Below are 17309 nucleotides of genomic sequence, written 5' to 3'. Positions count from 1 at the left end.
AGCATCAGCTAGAACATCAGCTAGAATCTAGCATCAGCTAGAACATCAGCTAGAATCTAGCATCAGCTAGAACATTAGCTAGAATCTAGCATCAGCTAGAACATCAGCTAGAATCTAGCATCAACTAGAACATCAGCTAGAATCTAGCATCAGCTAGAACATCAGCTAGAATCTAGCATCAGCGAGAACATCAGCTAGAATCTAGCATCAGCTAGAACATCAGCTAGAATCTAGCATCAGCTAGAACATCAGCTAGAATCTAGCATCAGCTAGAACATCAGCTAGAATCTAGCATCAGCTAGAACATCAGCTAGAATCTAGCATCAGCTAGAACATCAGCTAGAATCTAGCATCAGCTCGAACATCAGCTAGAATCTAGCATCAGCAAGAACATCAGCTAGAACATCAGCTAGAACATCAGCTAGAACATCAGCTAGAACATCAGCTAGAATCTAGCATCAGCTAGAACATCAGCTAGAATCTAGCATCAGCTAGAACATCAGCTAGAATCTAGCATCAGCTAGAACATCAGCTAGAATCTAGCATCAGCTAGAACATCAGCTAGAATCTTGCATCAGCTAGAACATCAGCTAGAATCTAGCATCAGTTAGAACATCAGCTAGAATCTAGCATCAGCTAGAACATCAGCTAGAATCTAGCATCAGCTAGAACATCAGCTAGAATCTAGCATCAGCTAGAACATCAGCTAGAATCTAGCATCAGCTAGAACATCAGCTCGAATCTAGCATCAGCTAGAACATCAGCTAGAATCTAGCATCAGCTAGAACATCAGCTAGAATCTAGCATCAGCTAGAACATCAGCTAGAACATCAGCTAGAATCTAGCATTAGCTAGAACATCAGCTAGAATCTAGCATCAGCTAGAACATCAGCTAGAATCTAGCATCAGCTAGAACATCAGCTAGAATCTAGCATCAGCTAGAACATCAGCTAGAACATCAGCTAGAATCTAGCATTAGCTAGAACATTAGCTAGAACATCAGCTAGAATCTAGCATCAGCTAGAACATCAGCTAGAATCTAGCATCAGCTAGAACATCAGCGAGAATCTAGCATCAGCTAGAACATCAGCTAGAATCTAGCATCAGCTTGAACATCAGCTAGAATCTAGCATCAGCTAGAACATCAGCTAGAATCTAGCATCAGCTAGAACATCAGCTAGAATCTAGCATCAGCTAGAACATCAGCTAGAATCTAGCATCAGCTAGAACATCAGCTAGAATCTAGCATCAGCTAGAACAATAGCTAGAATCTAGCATAAGCTAGAACATCAGCTAGAATCTAGCATCAGCTAGAACATCAGCTAGAATCTAGCATCAGCTAGAACATCAGCTAGAATCTAGCATCAGCTAGAAAATCAGCTAGAATCTAGCATCAGCTAGAACATCAGCTAGAATCTAGCATCAGCTAGAACAATAGCTAGAATCTAGCATAAGCTAGAACATCAGCTAGAATCTAGCATCAGCTAGAACATCAGCTAGAATCTAGCATCAGCTAGAACATCAGCTAGAATCTAGCATCAGCTAGAAAATCAGCTAGAATCTAGCATCAGCTAGAACATCAGCTAGAATCTAGCATCAGCTAGAACATCAGCTAGAATCTAGCATCAGCTAGAAAATCAGCTAGAATCTAGCATCAGCTAGAACATCAGCTAGAATCTAGCATCAGCTAGAACATCAGCTAGAATCTAGCATCAGCTTGAACATCAGCTAGAATCTAGCATCAGCTAGAACATCAGCTAGAATCTAGCATCAGCTAGAAAATCAGCTAGAATCTAGCATCAGCTAGAACATCAGCTAGAATCTAGCATCAGCTAGAACATCAGCGAGAATCTAGCATCAGCTAGAACATCAGCTAGAATCTAGCATCAGCTAGAACATCAGCTAGAATCTAGCATCAGCTAGAACATCAGCTAGAATCTAGCATCAGCTAGAACATCAGCTAGAATCTAGCATCAGCTAGAACATCAGCTAGAATCTAGCATCAGCTAGAACATCAGCTAGAATCTAGCATCAGCTAGAACATCAGCTAGAATCTAACATCAGCTAGAATCTAGCATCAGCTAGAACATCAGCTAGAATCTAGCATCAGCTAGAACATCAGCTAGAATCTAGCATCAGCGAGAACATCAGCTAGAATCTAGCATCAGCTCGAACATCAGCTAGAATCTAGCATCAGCTAGAACATCAGCTAGAATCTAGCATCAGCTAGAACATCAGCTAGAATCTAGCATCAGCTAGAACATCAGCTAGAATCTAGCATCAGCTTGAACATCAGCTAGAATCTAGCATCAGCTAGAACATCAGCTAGAATCTAGCATCAGCTTGAACATCAGCTAGAATCTAGCATCAGCTAGAACATCAGCTAGAATCTAGCATCAGCTAGAACATCAGCTAGAATCTAGCATCAGCTAGAACATCAGCTAGAATCTAGCATCAGCTAGAACATCAGCTAGAATCTAGCATCAGCTAGAACATCAGCTAGAATCTAGCATCAGCTAGAACATCAGCTAGAATCTAGCATCAGCTAGAACATCAGCTAGAATCTAGCATCAGCTAGAACATCAGCTAGAATCTAGCATCACCTAGAACATCAGCTAGAATGTAGCATTAGCTAGAACATCAGCTAGAACATCAGCTAGAACATCAGCTAGAATCTAGCATCAGCTAGAACATCAGCTAGAATCTAGCATCAGCTAGAACATCAGCTAGAATCTAGCATCAGCTAGAACATCAGCTAGAACATCAGCTAGAATCTAGCATCAGCTAGAACATCAGCTAGAATCTAGCATCAGCTAGAACATCAGCTAGAATCTAGCATCAGCTAGAACATCAGCTAGAATCTAGCATCAGCTAGAACATCAGCTAGAACATCAGCTAGAATCTAGCATCAGCTAGAACATCAGCTAGAATCCAGCATCAGCTAGAACAACAGCTAGAATCTAGCATCAGCTAGAACATCAGCTAGAACATCAGCTAGAACATCAGCTAGAACATCAGCTAGAATCTAGCATCAGCTAGAACATCAGCTAGAATCTAGCATTAGCTAGAACATCAGCTATAATCTAGCATCAGCTAGAACATCATCTAGAATCTAGCATCAGCTAGAACATCAGCTAGAATCTAGCATCAGCTAGAACATCAGCTAGAATCTAGCATCAGCTAGAATCTAGCATCAGCTAGAACATCAGCTAGAATCTAGCATCAGCTAGAACCTCAGCTAGAATCTAGCATCAGCTAGAACATCAGCTAGAATCTAGCATCAGCTCGAACATCAGCTAGAATCTAGCATCAGCTAGAACATCAGCTAGAATCTAGCATCAGCTAGAACATCAGCTAGAATCTAGTATCAGCTAGAACATCAGCTAGAATCTAGCTGATGCTAGAAAATCAGCTAGAACCTAGCATCAGCTAGAACATCAGCTAGAACCTAGCATCAGCTAGAACATCAGCTAGAACATCAGCTAGAATCTAGCATCAGCTAGAACATCAGCTAGAATCTAGCATCAGCTAGAACATCAGCTAGAATCTAGCATCAGCTCGAACATCAGCTAGAATCTAGCATCAGCTAGAACATCAGCTAGAATCTAGCATCAGCTAGAACATCAGCTAGAATCTAGCATCAGCTATAACATCAGCTAGAATCTAGCATCAGCTAGAATCTAGCATCAGCTAGAACATCAGCTAGAATCTAGCATCAGCTAGAACATCAGCTAGAATCTAGCATCAGCTAGAACATCAGCTAGAATCTAGCATCAGCTAGAACATCAGCTAGAATCTAGCATCAGCTCGAACATCAGCTAGAATATAGCATCAGCTAGAACATCAGCGAGAATCTAGCATCAGCTAGAACATCAGCTAGAATCTAGCATCAGCTAGAACATCAGCTAGAATCTAGCATCAGCTAGAACATCAGCTAGAATCTAGCATCAGCTAGAACATCAGCTAGAATCTAGCATCAGCTATAACATCAGCTAGAACCTAGCATCAGCTAGAACATCAGCTAGAATCTAGCATCAGCTAGAACATCAGCTAGAATCTAGCATCAGCTAGAACATCAGCTAGAATCTAGCATCAGCTAGAACATCAGCTAGAATCTAGCATCAGCTAGAACATCAGCTAGAATCTAGCATCAGCTCGAACATCAGCTAGAATCTAGCATCAGCTAGAACATCAGCTAGAATCTAGCATCAGCTAGAACATCAGCTAGAATCTAGTATCAGCTAGAACATCAGCTAGAATCTAGCATCAGCTTGAACATCAGCTAGAATCTAGCATCAGCTAGAACATCAGCTAGAATCTAGCATCAGCTAGAAAATCAGCTAGAATCTAGCATCAGCTAGAACATCAGCTAGAATCTAGCATCAGCTAGAACATCAGCGAAAATCTAGCATCAGCTAGAACATCAGCTAGAATCTAGCATCAGCGAGAACATCAGCTAGAATCTAGCATCAGCTAGAACATCAGCTAGAATCTAGCATCAGCTAGAACATCAGCTAGAATCTAGCATCAGCGAGAACATCAGCTAGAATCTAGCATCAGCTAGAACATCAGCTAGAATCTAGCATCAGCTAGAACATCAGCTAGAATCTAGCATCAGCTAGAACATCAGCTAGAATCTAGCATCAGCTAGAACATCAGCTAGAATCTAGCATCAGCTAGAAGATCAGCTAGAATCTAGCATCAGCGAGAACATCAGCTAGAATCTAGCATCAGCTCGAACATCAGCTAGAATCTAGCATCAGCTAGAACATCAGCTAGAATCTAGCATCAGCTAGAACATCAGCTAGAATCTAGCATCAGCTAGAACATCAGCTAGAATCTAGCATCAGCTTGAACATCAGCTAGAATCTAGCATCAGCTAGAACATCAGCTAGAATCTAGCATCAGCTTGAACATCAGCTAGAATCTAGCATCAGCTAGAACATCAGCTAGAATCTAGCATCAGCTAGAACATCAGCTAGAATCTAGCATCAGCTAGAACATCAGCTAGAATCTAGCATCAGCTAGAATCTAGCATCAGCTAGAACATCAGCTAGAATCTAGCATCAGCTAGAACATCAGCTAGAATCTAGCATCAGCTAGAACATCAGCTAGAATCTAGCATCAGCTAGAACATCAGCTAGAATCTAGCATCAGCTAGAACATCAGCTAGAATCTAGCATCAGCTAGAACATCAGCTAGAATGTAGCATTAGCTAGAACATCAGCTAGAACATCAGCTAGAACATCAGCTAGAATCTAGCATCAGCTAGAACATCAGCTAGAATCTAGCATCAGCTAGAACATCAGCTAGAATCTAGCATCAGCTAGAACATCAGCTAGAACATCAGCTAGAATCTAGCATCAGCTAGAACATCAGCTAGAATCTAGCATCAGCTAGAACATCAGCTAGAATCTAGCATCAGCTAGAACATCAGCTAGAATCTAGCATCAGCTAGAACATCAGCTAGAACATCAGCTAGAATCTAGCATCAGCTAGAACATCAGCTAGAATCTAGCATTAGCTAGAACATCAGCTATAATCTAGCATCAGCTAGAACATCATCTAGAATCTAGCATCAGCTAGAACATCATCTAGAATCTAGCATCAGCTAGAACATCAGCTAGAATCTAGCATCAGCTAGAACATCAGCTAGAATCTAGCATCAGCTAGAACATCAGCTAGAATCTAGCATCAGCTAGAACATCAGCTAGAATCTAGCATCAGGTAGAACATCAGCTAGAATCTAGCATCAGCTAGAACAACAGCTAGAATCTAGCATCAGCTAGAACATCAGCTAGAATCTAGCATCAGCTAGAACATCAGCTAGAATCTAGCATCAGCTAGAACATCAGCTAGAATCTAGCATCAGCTAGAAAATCAGCTAGAATCTAGCATCAGCTAGAACATCAGCTAGAATCTAGCATCAGCTAGAACATCAGCTAGAATCTAGCATCAGCTAGAACATCAGCTAGAATCTAGCATCAGCTTGAACATCAGCTAGAATCTAGCATCAGCTAGAACATCAGCTAGAATCTAGCATCAGCTAGAACATCAGCTAGAATCTAGCATCAGCTAGAACATCAGCTAGAATCTAGCTGATGCTAGAAAATCAGCTAGAATCTAGCATCAGCTAGAACATCAGCTAGAATCTAGCATCAGCTAGAACATCAGCTAGAACATCAGCTAGAATCTAGCATCAGCTAGAACAACAGCTAGAATCTAGCATCAGGTAGAACATCAGCTAGAATCTAGCATCAGCTAGAACAACAGCTAGAATCTAGCATCAGCTAGAACATCAGCTAGAATCTAGCATCAGCTAGAACATCAGCTAGAATCTAGCATCAGCTAGAACATCAGCTAGAATCTAGCATCAGCTAGAACATCAGCTAGAATCTAGCATCAGCTAGAACATCAGCTAGAATCTAGCATCAGCTAGAACATCAGCTAGAATCTAGCATCAGCTAGAACATCAGCTAGAATCTAGCATCAGCTAGAACATCAGTTAGAATCTAGCATCAGCTAGAACATCAGCTAGAATCTAGCATCAGCTAGAACATCAGCTAGAACATCAGCTAGAATCTAGCATTAGCTAGAACATCAGCTAGAATCTAGCATTAGCTAGAACATCAGCTAGAACATCAGCTAGAATCTAGCATCAGCTAGAACATCAGCTAGAATCTAGCATCAGCTAGAACATCAGCTAGAATCTAGCATCAGCTAGAACATCAGCTAGAACATCAGCTAGAATCTAGCATCAGCTAGAACATCAGCTAGAATCTAGCATCAGCTAGAACATCAGCTAGAATCTAGCATCAGCTAGAACATCAGCTAGAATCTAGCATCAGCTAGAACATCAGCTAGAATCTAGCATCAGCGAGAACATCAGCTAGAATCTAGCATCAGCTCGAACATCAGCTAGAATCTAGCATCAGCTCGAACATCAGCTAGAATCTAGCATCAGCTAGAACATCAGCTAGAATCTAGCATCAGCTAGAACATCAGCTAGAATCTAGCATCAGCTAGAACATCAGCTAGAATCTAGCATCAGCTTGAACATCAGCTAGAATCTAGCATCAGCTAGAACATCAGCTAGAATCTAGCATCAGCTTGAACATCAGCTAGAATCTAGCATCAGCTAGAACATCAGCTAGAATCTAGCATCAGCTAGAACATCAGCTAGAATCTAGCATCAGCTAGAACATCAGCTAGAATCTAGCATCAGCTAGAACATCAGCTAGAATCTAGCATCAGCTAGAACATCAGCTAGAACATCAGCTAGAACATCAGCTAGAATCTAGCATCAGCTAGAACATCAGCTAGAATCTAGCATCAGCGAGAACATCAGCTAGAATCTAGCATCAGCTAGAACATCAGCTAGAATCTAGCATCACCTAGAACATCAGCTAGAAAGTAGCATTAGATAGAACATCAGCTAGAACATCAGCTAGAACATCAGCTAGAATCTAGCATCAGCTAGAACATCAGCTAGAATCTAGCATCAGCTAGAACATCAGCTAGAATCTAGCATCAGCTAGAACATCAGCTAGAACATCAGCTAGAATCTAGCATCAGCTAGAACATCAGCTAGAATCTAGCATCAGCTAGAACATCAGCTAGAATCTAGCATCAGCTAGAACATCAGCTAGAATCTAGCATCAGCTAGAACATCAGCTAGAACATCAGCTAGAATCTAGCATCAGCTAGAACATCAGCTAGAATCCAGAATCAGCTAGAACAACAGCTAGAATCTAGCATCAGCTAGAACATCAGCTAGAACATCAGCTAGAACATCAGCTAGAACATCAGCTAGAATCTAGCATCAGCTAGAACATCAGCTAGAATCTAGCATTAGCTAGAACATCAGCTATAATCTAGCATCAGCTAGAACATCATCTAGAATCTAGCATCAGCTAGAACATCAGCTAGAATCTAGCATCAGCTAGAACATCAGCTAGAATCTAGCATCAGCTAGAACATCAGCTAGAATCTAGCATCGGCTAGAACATCAGCTAGAATCTAGCATCAGCTCGAACATCAGCTAGAATCTAGCATCAGCTAGAACATCAGCTAGAATCTAGCATCAGCTAGAACATCAGCTAGAATCTAGTATCAGCTAGAACATCAGCTAGAATCTAGCTGATGCTAGAAAATCAGCTAGAACCTAGCATCAGCTAGAACATCAGCTAGAACCTAGCATCAGCTAGAACATCAGCTAGAACATCAGCTAGAATCTAGCATCAGCTAGAACATCAGCTAGAATCTAGCATCAGCTAGAACATCAGCTAGAATCTAGCATCAGCTAGAACATCAGCTAGAATCTAGCATCAGCTAGAACATCAGCTAGAATCTAGCATCAGCTATAACATCAGCTAGAATCTAGCATCAGCTAGAACATCAGCTAGAATCTAGCATCAGCTAGAACATCAGCTAGAATCTAGCATCAGCTAGAACATCAGTTAGAATCTACCATCAGCTAGAACATCAGCTAGAATCTAGCATCAGCTAGAACATCAGCTAGAATCTAGCATCAGCTAGAACATCAGCTAGAATCTAGCATCAGCTAGAACATCAGCTAGAATCTAGCATCAGCTAGAACATCAGCTAGAATCTAGCATCAGCTAGAACATCAGCTAGAATCTAGCATCAGCTATAACATCAGCTAGAATCTAGCATCAGCTAGAACATCAGCTAGAATCTAGCATCAGCTAGAACATCAGCTAGAATCTAGCATCAGCTAGAACATCAGCTAGAATCTAGCATCAGCTAGAACATCAGCTAGAATCTAGCATCAGCTAGAACATCAGCTAGAATCTAGCATCAGCTCGAACATCAGCTAGAATCTAGCATCAGCTAGAACATCAGCTAGAATCTAGCATCAGCTAGAACATCAGCTAGAATTTAGTATCAGCTAGAACATCAGCTAGAATCTAGCATCAGCTTGAACATCAGCTAGAATCTAGCATCAGCTAGAACATCAGCTAGAATCTAGCATCAGCTAGAAAATCAGCTAGAATCTAGCATCAGCTAGAACATCAGCTAGAATCTAGCATCAGCTAGAACATCAGCGAGAATCTAGCATCAGCTAGAACATCAGCTAGAATCTAGCATCAGCTAGAACATCAGCTAGAATCTAGCATCAGCTAGAACATCAGCTAGAATCTAGCATCAGCTAGAACATCAGCTAGAATCTAGCATCAGCTAGAACATCAGCTAGAATCTAGCATCAGCTAGAACATCAGCTAGAATCTAGCATCAGCTAGAACATCAGCTAGAATCTAGCATCAGCTAGAACATCAGCTAGAATCTAGCATCAGCTAGAACATCAGCTAGAATCTAGCATCAGCGAGAACATCAGCTAGAATCTAGCATCAGCTCGAACATCAGCTAGAATCTAGCATCAGCTAGAACATCAGCTAGAATCTAGCATCAGCTAGAACATCAGCTAGAACATCAGCTAGAATCTAGCATCAGCTTGAACATCAGCTAGAATCTAGCATCAGCTAGAACATCAGCTAGAACCTAGCATCAGCTTGAACATCAGCTAGAATCTAGCATCAGCTAGAACATCAGCTAGAATCTAGCATCAGCTAGAACATCAGCTAGAATCTAGCATCAGCTAGAACATCAGCTAGAATCTAGCATCAGCTAGAACATCAGCTAGAATCTAGCATCAGCTAGAACATCAGCTAGAATCTAGCATCAGCTAGAACATCAGCTAGAATCTAGCATCAGCTAGAACATCAGCTAGAATCTAGCATCAGCTAGAACATCAGCTAGAATCTAGCATCAGCTAGAACATCAGCTAGAATCTAGCATCAGCTAGAACATCAGCTAGAATCTAGCATCAGCTAGAACATCAGCTAGAACATCAGCTAGAATCTAGCATCAGCTAGAACATCAGCTAGAATCTAGCATCAGCTAGAACATCAGCTACAATCTAGCATCAGCTAGAACATCAGCTAGAACATCAGCTAGAATCTAGCATCAGCTAGAACATCAGCTAGAATCTAGCATCAGCTAGAACATCAGCTAGAATCTAGCATCAGCTAGAACATCAGCTAGAATCTAGCATCAGCTAGAACATCAGCTAGAATCTAGCATCAGCTAGAACATCAGCTAGAATCTAGCATCAGCTAGAACATCAGCTAGAACATCAGCTAGAATCTAGCATCAGCTAGAACATCAGCTAGAATCCAGCATCAGCTAGAACAACAGCTAGAATCTAGCATCAGCTAGAACATCAGCTAGAACATCAGCTAGAACATCAGCTAGAACATCAGCTAGAATCTAGCATTAGCTAGAACATCAGCTATAATCTAGCATCAGCTAGAACATCATCTAGAATCTAGCATCAGCTAGAACATCATCTAGAATCTAGCATCAGCTAGAACATCAGCTAGAATCTAGCATCAGCTAGAACATCAGCTAGAATCTAGCATCAGCTAGAACATCAGCTAGAATCTAGCATCAGCTAGAACATCAGCTAGAATCTAGCATCAGGTAGAACATCAGCTAGAATCTAGCATCAGCTAGAACAACAGCTAGAATCTAGCATCAGCTAGAACATCAGCTAGAATCTAGCATCAGCTAGAACATCAGCTAGAATCTAGCATCAGCTAGAACATCAGCTAGAATCTAGCATCAGCTAGAAAATCAGCTAGAATCTAGCATCAGCTAGAACATAAGCTAGAATCTAGCATCAGCTAGAACATCAGCTAGAATCTAGCATCAGCTAGAACATCAGCTAGAATCTAGCATCAGCTTGAACATCAGCTAGAATCTAGCATCAGCTAGAACATCAGCTAGAATATAGCATCAGCTAGAACATCAGCTAGAATCTAGCATCAGCTAGAACCACAGCTAGAATCTAGCTGATGCTAGAAAATCAGCTAGAATCTAGCATCAGCTAGAACATCAGCGAGAATCTAGCATCAGCTAGAACATCAGCTAGAACATCAGCTAGAATCTAGCATCAGCTAGAACATCAGCTAGAATCTAGCATCAGCTCGAACATCAGCTAGAATCTAGCATCAGCTAGAACAACAGCTAGAATCTAGCATCAGCTAGAACATCAGCTAGAATCTAGCATCAGCTAGAACATCAGCTAGAATCTAGCATCAGCTAGAACATCAGCTAGAATCTAGCATCAGCTAGAACATCAGCTAGAATCTAGCATCAGCTAGAACATCAGCTAGAATCTAGCATCAGCTAGAACATCAGCTAGAATCTAGCATCAGCTAGAACATCAGCTAGAATCTAGCATCAGCTAGAACATCAGTTAGAATCTAGCATCAGCTCGAACATCAGCTAGAATCTAGCATCAGCTAGAACATCAGCTAGAACATCAGCTAGAATCTAGCATTAGCTAGAACATCAGCTAGAATCTAGCATTAGCTAGAACATCAGCGAGAACATCAGCTAGAATCTAGCATCAGCTAGAACATCAGCTAGAATCTAGCATCAGCTAGAACATCAGCTAGAATCTAGCATCAGCTAGAACATCAGCTAGAACATCAGCTAGAATCTAGCATCAGCTAGAACATCAGATAGAATCTAGCATCAGCTAGAACATCAGCTAGAATCTAGCATCAGCTAGAACATCAGCTAGAATCTAGCATCAGCTAGAACATCAGCTAGAATCTAGCATCAGCTAGAACATCAGCTAGAATCTAGCATCAGCTAGAACATCAGCTAGAATCTAGCATCAGCTAGAACATCAGCTAGAACATCAGCTAGAACATCAGCTAGAACATCAGCTAGAATCTAGCATCAGCTAGAACATCAGCTAGAATCTAGCATCAGCTAGAACATCAACTAGAATCTAGCATCAGCTAGAACATCATCTAGAATCTAGCATCAGCTAGAACATCATCTAGAATCTAGCATCAGCTAGAACATCAGCTAGAATCTAGCATCAGCTAGAACATCAGCTAGAATCTAGCATCAGCTAGAACATCAGCTAGAATCTAGCATCAGCTAGAATATCAGCTAGAATCTAGCATCAGCTAGAACATCAGCTAGAATCTAGCATCAGCTAGAACTAGAAGAAGTTCACAAGAAAGCTTTTGAAGTAGTTTATGATGTTGTAGATAAGGAGGTGTTACATAGCCACAAGGTTGTGAAACTATCAGACTTGAGAGCATTGTATGTTGCTCAGCTAGAAAGCAGCAATGCTGTTATACTGTAACAAGTAAGGTGTGATTGTGTGTGAATTTAGCAATTCATATTTAATTGTGTTGAAAGTTAGCACAGTGTTACCACATGGATCATCTGAGAAGTATATGCGGCAATTGTCGGCACACCTGCGGTCTGTTTACGGTGTCATATCTGATAGATGTTTACTGGTAAGAAGACATATTTGGTATCAAATGAAAGGTATTTTTATGAAGAATGTCCAGAAAGTTGTTGTTAATGTCAATCAAGTCTAGTGTGGCTGGATTGAAGATATAAGTTCGAATATCTTAGTCTGTGTTATGTTGGCACAGCGAAACATGGGGTATAGCTGTTCGACTTGATTTTTGAGGCCAATGGTAACACTAAATCTAAAATATATGCCATTTATAATGACCAGCAGATAATTACCTTTCAGATGATATATAACTTATATAACAGACCACTTTCAGCCATCTCAGGGAACATAACGACACGGAAAAGATATATTTTAAGGGTACCATCAAATATGTGTGAAAAATGAATAGTAAGAACCAGTTTATTTACTGTTACCATTTGATTTCATGTTGAGGGGACCCTACTGCTTCAAAAATATATGGTGTGGTAGAGTTGTGGGGGTGGGGGGGGTGCACGAGGACCATATCTGGCCCATGGCCTAACGGTCCCAGAAGTCCATTTACCTTTTTTGGGAACGAGGCGCCATAGCTCTGATGGTCGAAAGGATCTTCTCACTGTGACCCAATCACAAGGATAAGCTGAGCAACACAGGAATGGCAATTGCGATCATTACTTTACATGAAGACGTCCACTCCCACTATGGATATCCACAGAAGAATGAACAGAGCCAGGATGTTTAGAAAAAGAAACAAACGATTAACAACACACATCAATTACACTTCCTGAGCAATAATGTAAAATTATTCAGCTAAAATTATAATTTCTCAAACTAGCATGGATTATATGGTTGCGCAGATTATAAATCCTTTATTCCAATGCAATAAATAATTATAATGGGAATTTAGTCTCTGCAGAAAGCAATATGGACATTAAAAAAACAAAAGACACATAAACAAATACAACCAAGAACGAAGTTTGAAGCACATTATTAGGATCACAAGGATGAAAGTGTGTAGTAAATTATTGGGTAAATTGCCAGGGGCATAGGAAAGGCCCCTTTATATAGGATGTGTCATGTGGCAAACTATAGAAAAGAATGGACATTCCATAGCTTGTAGAAAATGCCAAACAATACAAAATAAGGTGCATTCAAAAAATCTCGTGTGCATGCTGGACTACCATTGTGTTCTGAGGAGGAACCAAGTAATGCTCGAGAAAAGTTCATATAAAGGGGCGCCAATTTGATTCACACACCTGCATGAAGAAGTAAATGTATTTTATTTGCCATATGTAGGGCGATACGGTCTGGCACCCAGCTCTACTCACCAAACTCTCATCCTATGGTATCCATGGAAATCTCCACGCATGGCTTGCGGACTTCCTCTCTGGTCGTAGTCAATGTGTGGCCCTGAATGGATTTCTTTCATCACCCCTTCCTGTTCAGGCTGGAGTTCGCCAAGGCAGTGTTCTGGGCCCTGTGTTTTTTTTGGTATTCAACAATGATCTTTCCGACTCTCTGGAAAATCCTCTCTATCTCTTTGCTGATGACTCCACTCTCTGCCGCTCCATATCTCAACCCTCAGATCGTCAGTCTGTGGCCTCCTCACTCTATGCGGACCTGGGCAAAAATCACAAACTGGTCAATCAAGTGGAACATGTCTTTCACTCCTGACAAATCTCACACTCTCACTATGTCTCTCTGAAAAGACCGTCTGGAAAACCCTCCCATCTAATTTCTCAACAATCCTCTCCAAGAAGTTCTGTCACTCAAGCTTTTGGGTCTCACGATCTGCCATGATCTTTCCTGGGAAAACCACATTTCCAAGCTGGCCTCCAAAGCCCGAATAATTGAAAAAATAATTGATGCATGTGTGGGATTGAAAATGTTCTCATTACTAGACATGAAAATAGTCCTAAAGAAAAACTAACATTAAAAAAAATTCAATACAGACGTATCTACAATACCAGTAAGAAAAGTATTTTCTTAATTTGCAGTTTATAGTTGGTCTGGAGTTTGAACCCAGATAAAACAGCTCAAAGGCAAATGTGCCACCATTGGGTTATCCTATTAAGCCGATTATTGAGCAATTGAAGCAAAAAGTGACAGTGACAGAGGCACCTTGTGACTTCTTCAAAATGCTGAAAATTTTCATCCATTACCATCCACCTCACCACACACTGTACACACAGTGTTGTCTGTCCACCCACACCACCAAGCATACATTAATGCACTCCCTCCCACATGCATACATGAAACGAATGTAGCTCCAAGTAGTTGAGCATTAGTGCCACGAGCTGGAGTACACTTCTCAGCCCACCATCGGTGAGCAATGTACTGCGGCACATTCTTGGAAATGCACTTCATCATTTTTGAAAGAAAATTTCTTGATCACAACATATCATACTCCATATAATTTTGAGAAGGTTCCATATGTGTATAATATATATCTATATATATATATATATATCTATCTATATATATATAATATCTATATATATATATATATATATATATATTATAATATATATATATATATATATATATATATAATATATATATATATATATATATAATATACTATTATTTATATATATATATATGTATATATGTATATATATATATACTATATATATATATATATATATATATTATATATATATATATATATATATATATATTGTTACAGTTTTTAGAACTTTCACATCAAATTTAGTATTAAAATTCCTTATAAATAACCCCTGTGTACATTTCCCCCTTAATTGGCTGTTAATTGAAATGAGCACCTTAGCTAGTCCATGTACAAGCACGTAGCCAATCATAGAACCTCTCTATAGATATATCATTATTTTGTGTTTCAGTTAAGGCCATGTGTCTTACGTTGCACCAAATCAAATAAGACAGATCCCCCCTTTTCAATTGCCCAAAGCCTCCATTTCCAACTGCTTTCGCCGCCATTCACCATGTGCTCCAGCTCGGAGAAGAAGGGCGTGGCCCGCCCATCGTCATCAAAGGGTGGAGCAGAAGCCCCTACGACCAACCAAGAATGAGTGGGTATGGCTCAAGAGGGCGGGGTTATAAAACCCGTTGCATCAGCCCCACCGCCAGATGAGCGAGGGGGCCGGATGAGCGAGGGACCGCAGATGAGTGAGGAGCACGCATTGAGAGCGCATGAGGCAGAGTTTTGAGGGAGGTGTGCTGGACAAGTTCTGTGGAATGAGGTACGAGAGAGAGGCGACGCTGCTTCACCCAGCCCCTGCGCGCACGCAGCTTTGACGCCCTGCTCGCTTCCAGCCCGGAGCAGGCCTGCTTGCCGAGTTTTCCCGCCGCACCTTCCAGCCCTGCCGTTCTGCATAAGCCCCTGAAGGGCCTTATTATAAGGCCCTGAATTTGCCGACCCCTTCTCTCCCTCCGGCCAATCCTACTGCAATTCCCCATTCGTGTGGGTCTGCCCGTCGTCTGTCCTTTGTGTTGTCCGGGGTATAAGTTAAGCATGTGTAAGTAAGAATTGCTCTGTGTCCTTCTGCTCCTTCCATTTCCCTGTAAATTACAATTTCTTTTCTTCTCTTTGGGTTTTTGTGTAAATAATAATAAGAAATCCTGTTATTTCTTACCTTTGGTTTCCTCTTCCTCGTCCGATCGCTTTAGTGATTTCCCAATTGAGTTCCTGTGGTGCGATTTCGGCCGAAAGCTCCGCAATCGGGTTAGTCTTTGTTAACGGCTCGAACTCCGGGTTGCTAAAACCGCTCAGCAACTAGTCCATCTAAAACCGTGGTTCGAGCGGGAGTCCCTTCCCTGCTTCGCGGTCAGGAGTGGCACTCAGGTCCTTGGGACTTTTCATTGACCAATTACCCTGGCTGCTCTCGACCGGAAGGAGCGTTGGGATTTCCAGGACTCACGTCGGTCAGTAACAGACAAGGGGGATTAAAACCCCCCTTGATAAGGGGAAGGCCGACGACCGAGATCCATAAAAATTGGTGTCGGGGAGTGGGATTTGAGGCCCGAACCAAATTTTTGAAACTAATAATTTGGTCGAAATTACGAGCGGCCGAAATTTTATTTAATAATCCAAATTAAAATCGTGCCATGGATAATCAAGGTGATCGGATGCCGGCAGGGGAGCTAGAAGAGGGTTTAGAGTCGACCCAGGACCCTAGGGAGGCAGTGAGAATAATGGATGAGGAGAGCAATACGCATTCGGTAGCGGAGGTTTCAGGCGCTCGAGATGGCGGTGCTTCGCACGAGGTTGCAGCAGCACCAAATGGCGCCTCGCACATGGTGGCGACGAGGGTCGAGCCCGCGGTGCCAACGGAATGGGACCGTTTAATGGGACAGTTGGGTTGAGAGATCTCGCGAGATCACGGCGAGGTCACGTCTTTTCGAAGCTGTCCCATGCGCTCACGCTTTCGAAGCTAAGTGATTTTTCTCAATTGTGTTTTTGTTGAGACTGTATCTATCTTTTGGTGTATGTACCTATAGCGTATCTTTTGGAAAATTTTCGGTGCTAATTTTTCGTACATGTATACACAATCGTCGGTTAATGCGTATCGAGTATTTTGCGGCCTAGTAGTAGTACTCGTAGGCTTCGGCTACCGTACCGTCTCCGACCTTGTGGTTTGGTTTTTCTCTCAGCGATTCGTCGAATCCGCTGCAATTATTTTCGTTCTCTGCTTCGTCCCAGTCGTTCACCCCGTACCTCCTTGTTTAATATCTCTACTCAAAAAAAAAAAAAAAAAACCCCAAAAAATATTTCCTTCCCAGGTCTTATTCGTTTATTTGTTGTTCTTATATGTTCGTTCGTTCTTCGTACGCGATCACGCGCTTAGAAATGTATAATCTCTCCCCTGAACAACTATTTTCTCTCATATATTATAACACCCTTTTCTTCTTTTCCTACAAAAGGATGCTTTCGTCTTGCTCACCAAATCAATTCATTCCAAAAAATATATATAATACCATCTCTTACAGTTCCTCCATTCTACATTCCCTAAACTATCCAGAACTCCACCCCTCCTTCAGT

The sequence above is a fragment of the Myxine glutinosa genome, chromosome 1 (genome assembly GCF_964187855.1).
Source record: "Myxine glutinosa chromosome 1, kmMyxGlut1.1, whole genome shotgun sequence".
Lineage (NCBI taxonomy): Eukaryota > Metazoa > Chordata > Myxini > Myxiniformes > Myxinidae > Myxine > Myxine glutinosa.
Note: the sequence above shows the minus strand (reverse complement) of the source record.